The 14,060-nt window shown below is 39.1% G+C and overlaps 1 non-coding gene across 1 annotated transcript; it reads right to left on the reverse strand.

The window, feature by feature from the left end:
- Positions 1 to 9,501: 9,501 nt before the first annotated feature.
- LOC141694741 (small nucleolar RNA R71) lies at positions 9,502 to 9,608 on the reverse strand. Its single transcript, XR_012564025.1, has one exon. It is a non-coding gene; the product is annotated as a small nucleolar RNA R71 (small nucleolar RNA).
- Positions 9,609 to 14,060: the final 4,452 nt, after the last annotated feature.

Raw genomic sequence — 14,060 nt, forward strand, 5'->3', positions numbered from 1 at the left:
AAATAGTAAAAGGGAACGTAAAATAACTCGCTCCAGTTTGATGTGTGGGTAAAGGGTATAAGATACGTGGATTGTCGGGACGTCAGGTTGAACGGAACCCGTAATATAAAAAGGGGATTAAATAAAGAGGGAATAATGTGTTTAAGTGTACCAATGTGAAATATGTTTGATTTTACCGTGTGAATATATGTTATCTTGAAGTTATGAATATGAACTTGTGATTCATGAGTTTCTAAATGTTTTCAACGGATTTATTTGTTAATAATTAGGATTATTTGATCCTTATATAATTTCTTTAAAATCATTGAAATATGATCAAGGTGTGAAATTTGTTTTAGTCTCTCTAAAATAGTCCAAGAGACTTTCTAAAAATAATAGTTGGATTTATTTTGGTGTTTCAATATTTTAAAATGATTTTTAAAGGATTATTGCTGTTATTAGAGGTTTAATTATAAAATCAATATAAAATGATCCGGTTACCCAAAAATAAATTTAAAAATATGGGTGAGGAGATAATTTTATATTTTATCTTATAAAAATAAAATTTTATTTATTTGCATTTTGTGTGGAAATAAATAAGTACATTTATTATGTTATTCGCATTAATAAAAGTAGTAAAAGAAAAGGTGGAATTGCTAAATTACTAAATTACCCTTAAAATTGTATCTATATACTCCCTTCTCTCCTCCTCTCTTGTTTCTCTCTTTTATCTCTCGGATTCTCTCATCTCTCTCTCTTTGGCACACTCTCTCTCCTCTCTTCCTCGCTCATCTCTCACCCTTTCTCTAATCTAAAGCCATAGTTGTGCTTGGTTTTTCTTCCTCTACAACTTAATATACATGCATGTGTGTATCTTGAATGATTCTCGAAACCCTCTTTCGGGTTCTGTAAATCGTTAAACACGCGCTAAAATTTACGCAAGTATACGCGCTCGCAAGTAGTATAGAATATCTTCTAGTTTGTTCCCACACAGAATCAGTTTTATAACTTCAGTCAATGTATCTATGTAACAATGGTGTGGGTATTATCCAATGCCAAGACGATTAATAAATTGAGGTTGTTTTTAACTAAACTTAAGCTAACAATTATAACTAAGAGAATAAGAATGGTTGAATTAATATATATGATAAACATGAGATTCTAACTTCATTAAGTACTTCATTCAATAGCCTTTTCGTTCTTAACCTTAGCATGTAATGGTGATGACACTAATTAGATAACACGAAACTAATAAACGCCAACTTTCGTTGCACGAATACCATACTACCAGACATCCACAAAAGAGATAGAAGCTCAATAGACACTAATTATATTGAGACCCTACATGTCTATAGAATTTGACAACATAACGGTTTAATGCACAAGTTATCTATCATGATTACATAGGGCAAGTAAGATGACACATGAACCTACGAATTACCTACGAATCATGCATACAATAACACATGAACCTATGCTAGCATGGCAAGTTTTAAATCCTTAAATCCACTTTCGCTTCATTAAGAATTAACAAACTATCTTATAAGTTCGCGATGCTCATAAGACGAATAATCACAACCAATACTAGGTTATCATACAATCACCACACACTGAGGCATCGAAACAAATTAACCAAAGAAATCCATAAATAAATCGGTTAGGACCACATGATAACGATTAGCCCATAATCGGACTCATCATCAACGTGGGTTCCGATGAAAGCATGGTACAATAAATGTAGTCTTTATACTTAAATAAAAAAAGTACGAAACAAGAGTATAGGTTCAAGAATAAGAAAACTAGCATCCAACGTTACAACTTAAACAAAGAATCATAAGTTAAAACTAGATCTTCTTTGCCTTGGTATAATTGTGCTAAACGGTCTTCTTACGCTCTCTCCTTGTGCACTGGTACGTCTACTTATAAAAAATGAGCTTCTTTGTGTATATATAGCAGCCCCATACAAAGTAGAAGTCTTCTGGATCAAAATTAGAATAGAAACAAAATTTCTTTTCTTGACCTGGCGCGGGCGCGCGCTTCAAAAGCGCGGGCGCGCTGAACTTCTGATCTTTGGGCGCGGGCACGCGCTATTACAGCGCGGGCGCGCTAACTCCCTGGATAAACTTCTGACTTCTTCTCTTCCTTGCCGATTTGAGTTGGTTTTCCAAGAGCTTTTATTCCAACACCATCCTAACACCCAGTTAGCACTAAAACTATGCTAATTCACCTGATTACCTGGATAATGCCTGAAAATGCAAAAATACTAGAAAACACATTAAAACACCAAAAACTTGAGTACAAAAACACCAATTCAAAGCTTTACGGAGCGTAATAAAGTGTCATAAATGCCACTCAACATACCCCCAAACTTGAATTGATGCTTGTCCTCAAGCATAAACAGACTCAAAGAACAAGAAATAAAAATACATGAATGCAACGATCCCCATAGAATAACTAAACCAATCAACAAGCAACATCTCAACAAATACAGTTATTCGCATAAAGATCAATCAAACCATACAAATGAACTCACAAACCAGAGACGTGCGTGTGTGCAACTGCTTACAGATATACTATTGTAACTAGATCAATAATCATGACTCTCTACTCATCAAAGCAATCGCAAGTTTATTAATAAAATAAAAGCTAGACTCAAAATAACTTATAACACTTCAATTCTTATATCGGAGTTTTACATGGATTCACACTCTTATTCGCAACAAAACAACATAAATATGCTTATTTGACCGTATGATGAGTGAGGTCCACAAAAGACTTATACAATAGTATCCATGTAACGAGCGTTAGGTTAGCGGATCCCAGACTATAAAAGCCTTAGGTCACTAGGTACAAAGTCCCCTAAGAACTTAATAACTCGAGTACTAAAGAGCCCACTCGTGATCAATTATAAATACCACTTAAATATTTTTTCTTTTCTTATTTCACAAATTTTTAAACGAGTGCGTTTCGCTCCATCTCACTCAACCCTAGACTACTCATATAAATATGAGCCGGCTACTAGCCATTTGACACCTAGCCACAACTACTAGCAATGAAATCCAATTTTCTCCAAAGTTTTTTAAAATACCCATGTTAATTTATTATTAAGAGAATATCCTAAATTATAAATATAAACAAGCGATTAAACCTCGACAAACAAATAAACCATGACCATGATCTATCACTCAAGCAACCTATAAGACTTAGTGAAATACTATTGACTCTAGCATGCAAATCAATTAGATAAGACTTAACATAAATACGACATCACTACACTAGCATCAATATCACAAGTCAATTGGAAAAATCATCTATGGGATCATGTAATAATGCAAATGCATGAAACTATATGAACAAACTATCATAAAAACTACCAAAAATAAAAAAACTACTACATGGAAAATATGCAACTATATGCACTAAACTATCATGAATATGCAAACTATATGCGACTCACACAAAACATATTCCTTCAACTACTACCCCCAAACTTAAAATATTCACTAGTCCTCAGTGAAGGTAATAGTAAGGAATCAGGCATACCTACTCCGAATCAGGATCATCACCCTCAAGGGGTGGTGTGGCAGGTGTGTCTGGAAGTGGATACACGGAATCCTCACCAAATACTGGCCACTAGATGTCAAGACCTATGGCTCTGAATGCAGTCCCTAGTGCTTGGGTGAGATCATGTGCAAACCGACTATGGATGTCATGCATCACATCCATCCTCCTCGCTAGACGCCTATACTGCGTCGAACTCAAACCAGTTCTAACATCTGCTCCTGCTTCTTCCTGCTCCTTCTTCTGTGATGGATCAGCTTCTGCACCCAACTCAGCTCTCCAAGCCGCCTTGCTAGCCTACTACATACCACCAACATATGACTGAGGAGCTGGATGCCCTCTTGGCAGATGATCATAAGAATAACCAATCCTCTTGGGATCGGGCTTGCCACCATACCACTTAGTCATGCTCAACAGCATAGAACTGTCGATAGGAGTACTGGTAAGCTGCAGCTACTCATGTGCGGGCCAATGAACACCAACTGTCATGCACCACTTTTCACAATGGGCGCATAGGGTATCGAACCCGTAGTACCTCCTCTCAAGAACCTCAAAATACCCTGGTAAATAACCATCCCCAAATCCACATAGTCACCCTGAAGAATACCCCACAATAGACGAGCACGCTCCACCGTAATCTCGTGCATATGAGAAGATGGCATGATGTTAGCACAGATAAAATAGTTCCATGCACGTGCAAACCTGTTCATGCACGACGCAGGGAATGTGGAGTAATCAGTTGTGCCCCTCTTGAACTTCCAATGAGTCTCAGGCACATATAAAGTTGCAACAATCAAATCCAGATTGAAGTCCTCTAGAGTCTTATCATTTTAGGTGTCCTGACCTGGCTTCCTCGCGGGCTGCTCAATCACCCTCCTTATCGCATCAACACTATACTCCACCGGCATCCCCCTAACCACAGTGAAACCATTCTTCATCGTATTAGCATAGGACTCTCGAATAATACTCTTGGGCATAACATCGGGTGCCTCTCACAAAGGAACCCAGCCTATCTCCAAGATGATCTCCAACAACTTACCATCTTTCCCTGATGGCAGAAAACCTCGCTCCTTTGTTATAGTATTCGAGAGAAGCCTCGTATACTGTACTTCAGACTCGGGAGTTGAAAACCTTGGCCTCACACCACCTGCACTCGAAGAATCTGTGGTGCTGCTGCTTACTTGAGTTCTTTATCTCTTAGGTGCGAATAAGAGAGAATAAAAGATAAGTGTTTGAGAGAGAATTGTGTTTGAGAATTCGTGATGTGGTGGAGAAGTTTGTGTATAAGTGTATGTATATATAGGTGGTGAGAAGAGAATTAGATATGGAATAAAAGTGGGAATTGATTATGGGAATCGTGGGAATAATGGGTTTGATTTGGAGAGGGAAATTTGAGATGTGGAAGAGTAAAATTTGGGTAGAAATTGATTTTATAGTAAAAATCCCAATTTTCTCTTTACAAACTGCTATTTTTTTTCTGAACTGGGACCCGGCGCGGCCGTGTGCTAGACCAGCGCGGGCGCGCTCACCTTCTGCCAAATCGGCACAGCCGAGCACTAGATCAGCGCTGGCGCGCTTGGTTTCTGGAAAAAAAGTGCGGCCGCGCGCTAGATCAGTGCGAGCGTGCTCATCTTCTGAATTTGGCCCTGAATTTTTTCTTTTTCTGATTTTTTTTGTGTTTTTCTCCTTTCTTCTTGCTTCCTCTACCTACTAATGTACAACAAACTTGGGTTGCCTCCCATGAAGTGCTTGTTTTACGTCGTTAGCTCGACGTAGAATCTTGAGATCAAACAGACAATAAAACGGCACTAACCACTTCATGATTTGCCGTGTCACCATAGTAATGCTTGAACCTCTGACCATTGACCTTGAATGCTTGGCCCATATCATTCTCAAAAATTTCCACCGCTCCATGTGGAAACACAGTTTTGACAACAAACGGTCCTGACCATCTTGACTTCAACTTTCCAGGAAAATGATGGAGATGAGAGTTGAACAAAAGCACTTGTTGCCCTGACACAAATGATTTGAGCACTAGACCCCTATCGTGCCACCTCTTGACTTTCTCCTTATACATTTTGTTGTTCTCATAAGCTTGAAGTCGAAACTCGTCAAGTTCATTCAATTGAAGCATCCTCTTCTTTCCAGCGGCATCCAAGTCCAGATTGAACTTCTTCAAAGCCCAATGCGCTTTATGCTCTAGTTCTACCGGCAAATGACACCCCTTACCATAAACCAACTGAAATGGCGACATTCTTAATGGAGTCTTATATGCTGTTCTCTACGCCCAAACAGCTTCATCAAGCTTCAAAGACGAATCTTTCCTTGATGGACACATAACTTTCTCTAAAATACGATTGATCTCTCTTTTAGATACCTCGGCTTGACCATTTGTCTAAGGATGATAAGTCATAGTAATGCGATGATTCACATTATACCTTTGCATCATAGCAGTGAACTAGCGATTACAAAAATGCGACCCCTCATCACTGATTATGACTCTTGGAGTTCCAAATCTTGAGAATATATGTTTGTGAAGAAAATTAAGCACTACTTTCGCATCGTTCGTTGGAAATGCCTTAACTTTAACCCATTTCGACACATAATCAACCGCCAACAAGATATACTGATTGTTACAAGATGATACAAATGGCCCCATGAAGTCAATTCCCCAAACATCGAAGACTTCAACCTTGAGAAGCATATTAAGAGGCATCTCATCCCTCTTGGACATATTACCCACACATTAACACCAATCACATATCAAAAAGAACTGATGAGCATCTTTAAACAAGGTCGGCAGGTCGGCAAGTATGATGGTTCTAATGATGATCTTGCATGTATTTCGGGTGTCCAAAAGAAACCTGCTTGAAGAATATGAGCTGCTGTCTTTTCTCCACCGTAATGTCCTCCATAAGCCGTTGAGTGGAAATCTCACAAGATCCCCTCATTTCGCTATAAGGAATACATCTCCTGATGATTTGGTCAGCTCCTTGTCAAAAAAGAAACGGCTCATCCCACATATACCACTTCACTTCATGCAGAAACTTCTTTCTTTGAGTGTACGATAAGTCGGGAGGCATTATATTACTCACAAGGTAGTTCACAATGTCTGCAAACCACGGTTCTTCGTCTTGCCCTCCGAAAAGCTGCTCATCGGGAAAAGACTCATTTATAAATGTCTTGTCCAGTGAAGTAGCATTTGGATCTTCTAAACACGAGAAATGATCAGTGAATTGATTCTCATTCCCCTTTCTGTCCTTGATCTCTAACTCAAATTCCTGAAGCAAAAGAACCCATCTGATCAATCTAGGCTTCGAGTCCTTCTTCGAGACGAGATAACGAATTACAGCGTGATTAGTGAAAACTGTCACTTTAGTCCTAAGTAGATAAGATCAAAATTTCTCAAAACCATAAACAATAGCCAAAAGTTCTTTCTCTGTAGTAGTATAATTTAGTCGAGCATCATTTAGGGTCTTACTAGCATAGTAGACCACATGAAATATGTTGTTCTTTCTCTGCCCAAGAACTGCTCCAACTGCATAGTCACTTGCATCGCACATCATCTCAAAAGGTTCATTCCAGTCAGGTGCAGTTATGACAGGTGCCATGATTAAACTCTTTTTTAGCATCTCAAAAGCGGCAAGGCACTCGTTATCAAACTTGAAAGGGACATCTTTTTCTAGCAAACTGCACAATGGCTTCGATATCTTAGAGAAATCCTTGATAAAACGCCTATAAAATCCCGTATGATCAAGAAAACTGCAAATTCCCTTAACAAAAATAGGTGGAGGAAGATTTTCAATGACCTCCACCTTGGCTTTTTCCACCTCAAGACCCTTACTAGAAACCTTGTGCCTAAGAATAATGCCCTATCGCACCATAAAGTGACATTTTTCCCAATTGAGAACCAGATTGGTCTCAACACACCTCTTGAGAATATTTCCAAGATTCTGCAAGCTGTTGAGTGGCATTTATGACACTTTATTATGCTCTAATAAGCTTTGAATTGGTGTATTTGTACTCAAGTTATTAAGTATTTTCATGTGTTTTCTAGTGTTTTTGCATTCAAGCACTATTCAAGTAATAAGGTGAATTAGCATTATTTTGTTGCTAATTTGGTGTCCAGGTGGTGTTGGAATAAAAGCTCGTGGAAAGCCGGCTCGAAGCAGCAAGATTTAAGAAGAAATCTGTGTTTTTCCAAGAAGGACGGCGCACCCGCGCTGTGATAGGGTGCGGCCGCGCCGAGACCGAATTTCAGAATCCTGTTTCTACTATAATTCTAAAAGGGAAGGCTTATAGATTGTTGAGGGCTGCTATATAAATAATATTAGGACATTTTTAATGGATATGAAGAAAGAGACTTACCAGAGCGCAAGGAGAAGTTTGAGTTGTAATTTGGATGCTTGTTTCTTGTTTTGCTGAACCTATACTCTTGTTTGTACTTGGTTTTATTTATTCGTATAAAGACTACATTTATTATATCATGTTTTCATCGGAACCCACATTGATGATGAGTCCGATTATGGGCTAATCGTTATCATGGGGTTTTAACGGATTTACTTATGGATTTCTTTAGTTAAATTTTTTGATGCCTTAATATGTGGTGATTGTATGATATCCTAGTATTGGTTGTGCATATTCATCTTATGAGCGTCGCGAACTTATAAGATAGTGTACTAATTCTTAATGAAGCGAAAGTGAATTTAAGGATTTAGAACTTGCCATGCTAGCATAGGTTCAGGTATGTGTCATGCATGATTCGTAGGTAATTTTAACCATTTTACTTGCCCTATGTAATCAAGATAAATAACTTGTGCTTAAACCGTTATGTTGTCAAATTATATAGACATATAGGGTCTCAATATAATTGGTGCCTATTTAGCTCCTATCTCTTTTATGGATGTCTGGTAGAATGGTACTCGTGCAACAAAAGTTGGCGTTCATCAGTTTCGTGTTATTTGATTAGTGTCATCACCATTGCATGCTAAGGTTAAGAATAATAGGACTATTGATTGAAGTATTTAATGAAGTTAGAATCCCATGTTTATCATATATATTAATTCAGTTAATCTTATTCTCGTAGTTATAATTCTTAGCGTAATTCTTAGTTATAAACAATCTCAATTTGTTATCGTCTTAGCATTGGATAATAACCATATATTGTTGCTTAGGTGCATAAATTAGATAGTTAACCAATACAGTCTCTGTGGGAATGAACTAGAAAAGATTCTATACTACTTGCGAACTCGTATGCTTCTGTGTATTATTAGCGTGTGTTTAGCGACTAACAAGTTTTTGGTGCCACTGTCGGGGACTGCAGTGTTAATTTATAGTTTATGTGCTTTCTATCAGTGGTCGTTAAAGTTTATTGACTCGGACATTGTTACTTCTTTGTTCCTTGTCTGGTTTCAGGTACTCTAGCGAGGGTGTATGCATACGCGTTCGCGTACTCGTAAGAGAACACTGGATAAAGCCGAGGAAGAATTTTTGGTAATTCGTAGGGAAGTTTCTTAGGAAGAAAAGAAGTTAGAGGAAGAAGAGAAAGTTGAAGAGCCAATTGTAGTAGCTATGGATGATCAAGCAGAAAATCCGAAGGCTTTGATGGACTATTCTAAGCCTAAGATTAATGACATTTAGTCTAGCATTATCAGACCAGCCATCAAGGCTAACACTTTTGAGATTAAGTCAAGCACGATTCAGATGATACAGAACTCAGTTCAGTTTGGGGGTTCTCCTACTGAAGACTCCAACATGCACATTAGGGATTTCATCGGGATCTGTGACACTTTTAAATTCAACGATGTGACTGAGGATGCTATTAAGATACGACTCTTCCCATTCTCTCTGAGGGACAAAGCTAAGTATTGGTTACATTCTCTACCAGCAGGTTCTATCACCACTTGGGAAGATCTTGCTCAAAAGTTTTTCACTAAATTCTTCCTCATGGCGAAGAATGCAGCAATCAGGAATGCTCTTACTCAGTTTGCTCAACAAACTGGAGAATCTCTGTGTAAGGCTTGGGATCGATATAAGGAGATGTTAAGGAAGTTCCCACACCATGGCATGCCTGATTGGATGATTATAAACTATTTCTTCAATAAATTGGGTGCTACTTCTAGACCCATGTTTGATGCAGCATCAGGAGGAGCCTTGTGAGTTAAGAGCTACGATGAAGCTTATGAACTTATTGAACTGATGGTTGCTAATGAGTACCAGAATCCTTCCCAGAGACTGGCTCAGGGAAAAGTAGCAAGAATTATGTAGTTGAACGCAGCAACTGCTATCGCTGCCCAACTTAAGGCTTTGACAATGAAGGTGGACACTTTGGCTAATTATGGAGTTAATCAAATCACCAGTGTCTGTGATCTTTGTGCTGGTGCCCATGAGACTGATCAGTGTACAATTTCTAATAAATCAGCTCAGTTCATGAGCAACTTCTAGCGATAGCAGCAACCTGTGCCAGCCACCTATCATCCTAACAACCGCAATCATCCTAATTTCAATTGGAACAATGCTCAGAATGCGGTTCAACAGCCTTATCAGTAGTATCCAGCTAAGTAGTACAACCCCCTGGTTTTCAGCAACCACAGTATACACCAAGACAACAACTCCAACTATAACAAGCTAATGAAAAATATGAATTAGAGGAGTTGAAGCTTATGTGCGAGAATCAAGCTATTTATATCAAGACCTTGGAAAATCAGATTGGGCAAATTTCCAATGCCTTGCTAAATCGTCAACCTGGTACATTGCCTAGTGACACTAAAGTGCCAGGAAAGAAGGAAGCTAAGGAGCAGGTAAATGCAATCACTTTGAGGACTGAGAAGGTTGCGAATCCCGTACAAACTCAAGAGTTAACCGAAGAAACTGTGGCTGAGAAAGAAGCAAAGCAGCAGGATGAAGAAGTGGAACCAAGGAAGACTACTGTTGAGAACACTCCGCCTGAGGGAAATACAGGGGAGAAACAGATCTATCCTCCACCTCTTTTTCCTAAGCGGTTGCAGAAGAAAAAGCTGGACAAGCAATTTCAGAAGTTTCTGGAGGTATTCAAGAAACTTCATATCAACATACCTTTCGCTGAGGCTCTCGAGAAGATGCCTAGTTATGCAAAGTTTATGAAAGGTATTCTCTCTCGGAAAGTGAAGCTAGATGATTTAGAGATTGTCGCTCTCACGGAGGAATGCAGTGCTGTGCTGCAACAGAAGTTGCCTCCAAAGCTTAAAGATCCAGGAAGCTTTACTATTCCATGTACTATTGGAAAAGTGTCTTTTGACAGATGCTTATGTGACTTGGGAGCTAGCATCAATCTAATGCCTTTGTCAATTTTCAAGCAGTTGGATCTACCTGATCAACCGACGTATATGACTTTGTAGTTGGCCGACCGTTCTATTACATATCCGCGAGGTATTGTGGAGGATGTCTTGGTTAAGGCTAATAAACTCATCTTTCCTGCTGATTTTGTAATTCTTGATTTCGAAGAGGATAAGACGATTCCCATAATCTTGGGAAGACCTTTCTTGGCAACTGGCCGAACCTTGATCGATATGGAGAAGGGTGAGCTTACAATGCGAGTGCTAGATCAGGATGTTACCTTTAATGTGTTCAATGCTATGAAATTTCCTACTGATAATGAGGAGTGCTCAAAAGCGGAGTTGGTCGATTCTGTGGTCACATCGGAACTTGATCAATTGCTAAGGTCTGATGCCTTAGAAAAAGCCTTATTAGGGAATTCAGATAGTGAAGATGACGAATGTGAAGAATAATTGCAATATTTGAATGCTTCTCCCTGGAAGAGGAAGATTGATATGCCTTTTGAATCTCTTAGAATGGAGGAATTGAACAGAGCTCCTAAACACCTCAAGCCTTCAATTGAGGAAGCCCCCTCTCTTGAGCTTAAGCCTTTATCTGAGCATTTGAGGTATACGTTTTTAGGTGATGCATCTACTCTTTCTGTTATTATTGCATCTGACCTTTCAGGTAGTGATGAGGAAAAGCTTTTGAGGATTCTGAGAGAGTTCAAGTCGGCAATTGGATGGACTATAACAGATATCAAGGGGATCAGCCCTTCTTACTGTATGCATAAAATTCTGGTAGAGGAAGGTAGCAAGCCTACAGTCGAGCAACAAAGAAGACTTAATCCAATAATGAAGAAAGTAGTAAAGAAGGAAATTATGAAGTGGCTAGATGCAAGGATCATATATCCTATCTCTGACAGTTCATGGGTAAGCCTGGTTCAATGTGTGCCAAAGAAAGGTGGAATTACTGTGGTAGCAAATGAAAAAAAATGAGCTTATCCCTGCCAGAACAGTCACGGGGTGGAGGGTCTGCATGGACTATCGTAAGCTGAACAAAGCCACTAGGAAGGATCACTTTCCCTTGCCCTTCATTGATCAGATGCTTGACAGGTTGACCGGTCATGAGTATTACTGTCTTCTGGATGGTTATTCGGGTTACAATCAGATTTGTATCGCTCCATAAGATCAGGAGAAGACTACCTTCACTTGTCCATTTGGTACTTTTGCCTTCAGACGAGTTTTTTTTGGTCTATGTGGTATACCAGCCACATTTCAGAGATGTATGATGGCCATCTTTTCTTACATAATTGGCCAGAATGTGGAGGTGTTCATGGATGACTTCTCAGTCCTTGGCGATTCTTTTGATAATTGCTTGCAAAATCTTGGACATGTTCTCAAGAGGTGTGTTGAGACCAATCTGGTTCTCAACTGGGAGAAATGTCATTTTATGGTGCGTCAAGGCATTATTCTCGGGCATAAGGTTTCTAATAAAGGCCTAGAGGTGGACAAAGCCAAGGTGAGGGTCATTGAGAATCTTCCTCCACCAATTTATGTTAAGAGAATTCACAGTTTTCTTGGTCATGCGGGTTTCTACAGGCGTTTCATCAAAGATTTCTCGAAAATTTCAAAGCCTTTGTGCAGTCTATTAGAGAAAGATGTTCCTTTTAAATTCAATGACCAGTGCCTTGCAACTTTTGAGACATTGAAGAAGAGTTTAATCACGACACCTGTCATAACTGCACCTGATTGGAATGAGCCTTTTGAGATGATGTGTGATGCAAGCGACTATGCAGTTGGATCAGTTCTTGGGCAGAGAAAGAACAATATATTTCATATAGTCTACTACGCTAGTAAGAGTCTAAATGGTGCTCAACTGAATTACACTACTACGGAGAAAGAACTTTTGGCTATTGTCTACGATTTTGAGAAATTTCGATCTTATCTACTTGGGACTAAGGTGACAGTTTTCACTGATCACGCCGCCATTCGATATCTCATCTCAAAGAAGGACTCGAAGCCTAGATTGATTCGATGGGTTCTTTTGCTCCAAGAATTTGAACTAGAGATCAAGGACAGAAAAGGAACTGAAAATCAAGTTATTGATCATCTCTCACGTTTAGAGAATCCTAATGCTACTTCATTGGACAAGACATTGATAAATGAGTCTTTTCCCGACGAGTAGCCGTTTGGAGTGCAAGAAGAAGAACCATGGTTTGCAGATATTATGAACTATCTTGTGAGTAATATCATGCCTCCCGACTTATCTTATGCTCAAAGGAAGAAGTTTCTTCATGAGGTGAAGTAGTATATGTGGGATGAGCCATTTCTTTTTTGCCAAGGAGTTGACCAAATTATCAGGAGATGTATTCCTTACAGCGAAATAGGGGGATCTTGCGAGATTTCCACTCAATGGCTTATGGAGGACATTATGGTGGAGAAAAGACAGCAACTCGTGTTCTTAAAGCAGGTTTCTGTTGGCCAACATTGTTTAAAGATGCTCATCAGTTCGTTTTGAAATGTGATCGATGTCAACGTGTGGGTAATATGTCTAAAAGGGATGAGATTCCTCTTAATGTGCTTCTCGAGGTTGAGGTCTTCGATGTTTGGGGAATTGACTTCATGGGGCCATTTGGCTCATCTTGTAACAATTAGTATATCTTGTTGGCAGTTGATTATGTGTCAAAATGGGTTCAAGTTTAGGCGTTGCCAACAATTGATGCGAAAGTGGTGCTTAATTTTCTGCACAAACGAATATTCACAAGGTTTGGAACTCCAAGAGTCATAATCAGTGATGAAGGGTCACATTTTTGCAATCGCAAGTTCACTGCCATGATAAAAAGGTATAATGTGATTCATCGCATTGCTACGGCTTATCATCCTTAGACAAATGGTCAAGTTGAGGTATCTAACAGAGAGATCAAGTGCATTTTGGAGAAAGTGGTATGTCCATCAAGGAAGGATTGGTCTTTGAATCTTGATGAAGCTGTTTGGGCGTATAGAACATCATATAAGACTCCATTGGGAATGTCGTCATTTCAGTGGTTTATGGTAAGGGGTGTCATTTGCCTGTGGAGCTCGAGCATAAAGCATATTGGGCTTTGAAGAAATTAAACTGGACTTGGATGCGGCTAGAAAGAAGAGGATGCTTCTGTTGAATGAACTTGACGAGTTTCGACTTCAATCTTATGAAAACAACAAGATGTATAAGGAGAAAGTCAAGAG

The sequence above is a fragment of the Apium graveolens genome, chromosome 10 (assembly GCF_009905375.1).
Source record: "Apium graveolens cultivar Ventura chromosome 10, ASM990537v1, whole genome shotgun sequence".
In the NCBI taxonomy this organism is placed as follows: Eukaryota; Viridiplantae; Streptophyta; class Magnoliopsida; order Apiales; family Apiaceae; genus Apium; species Apium graveolens.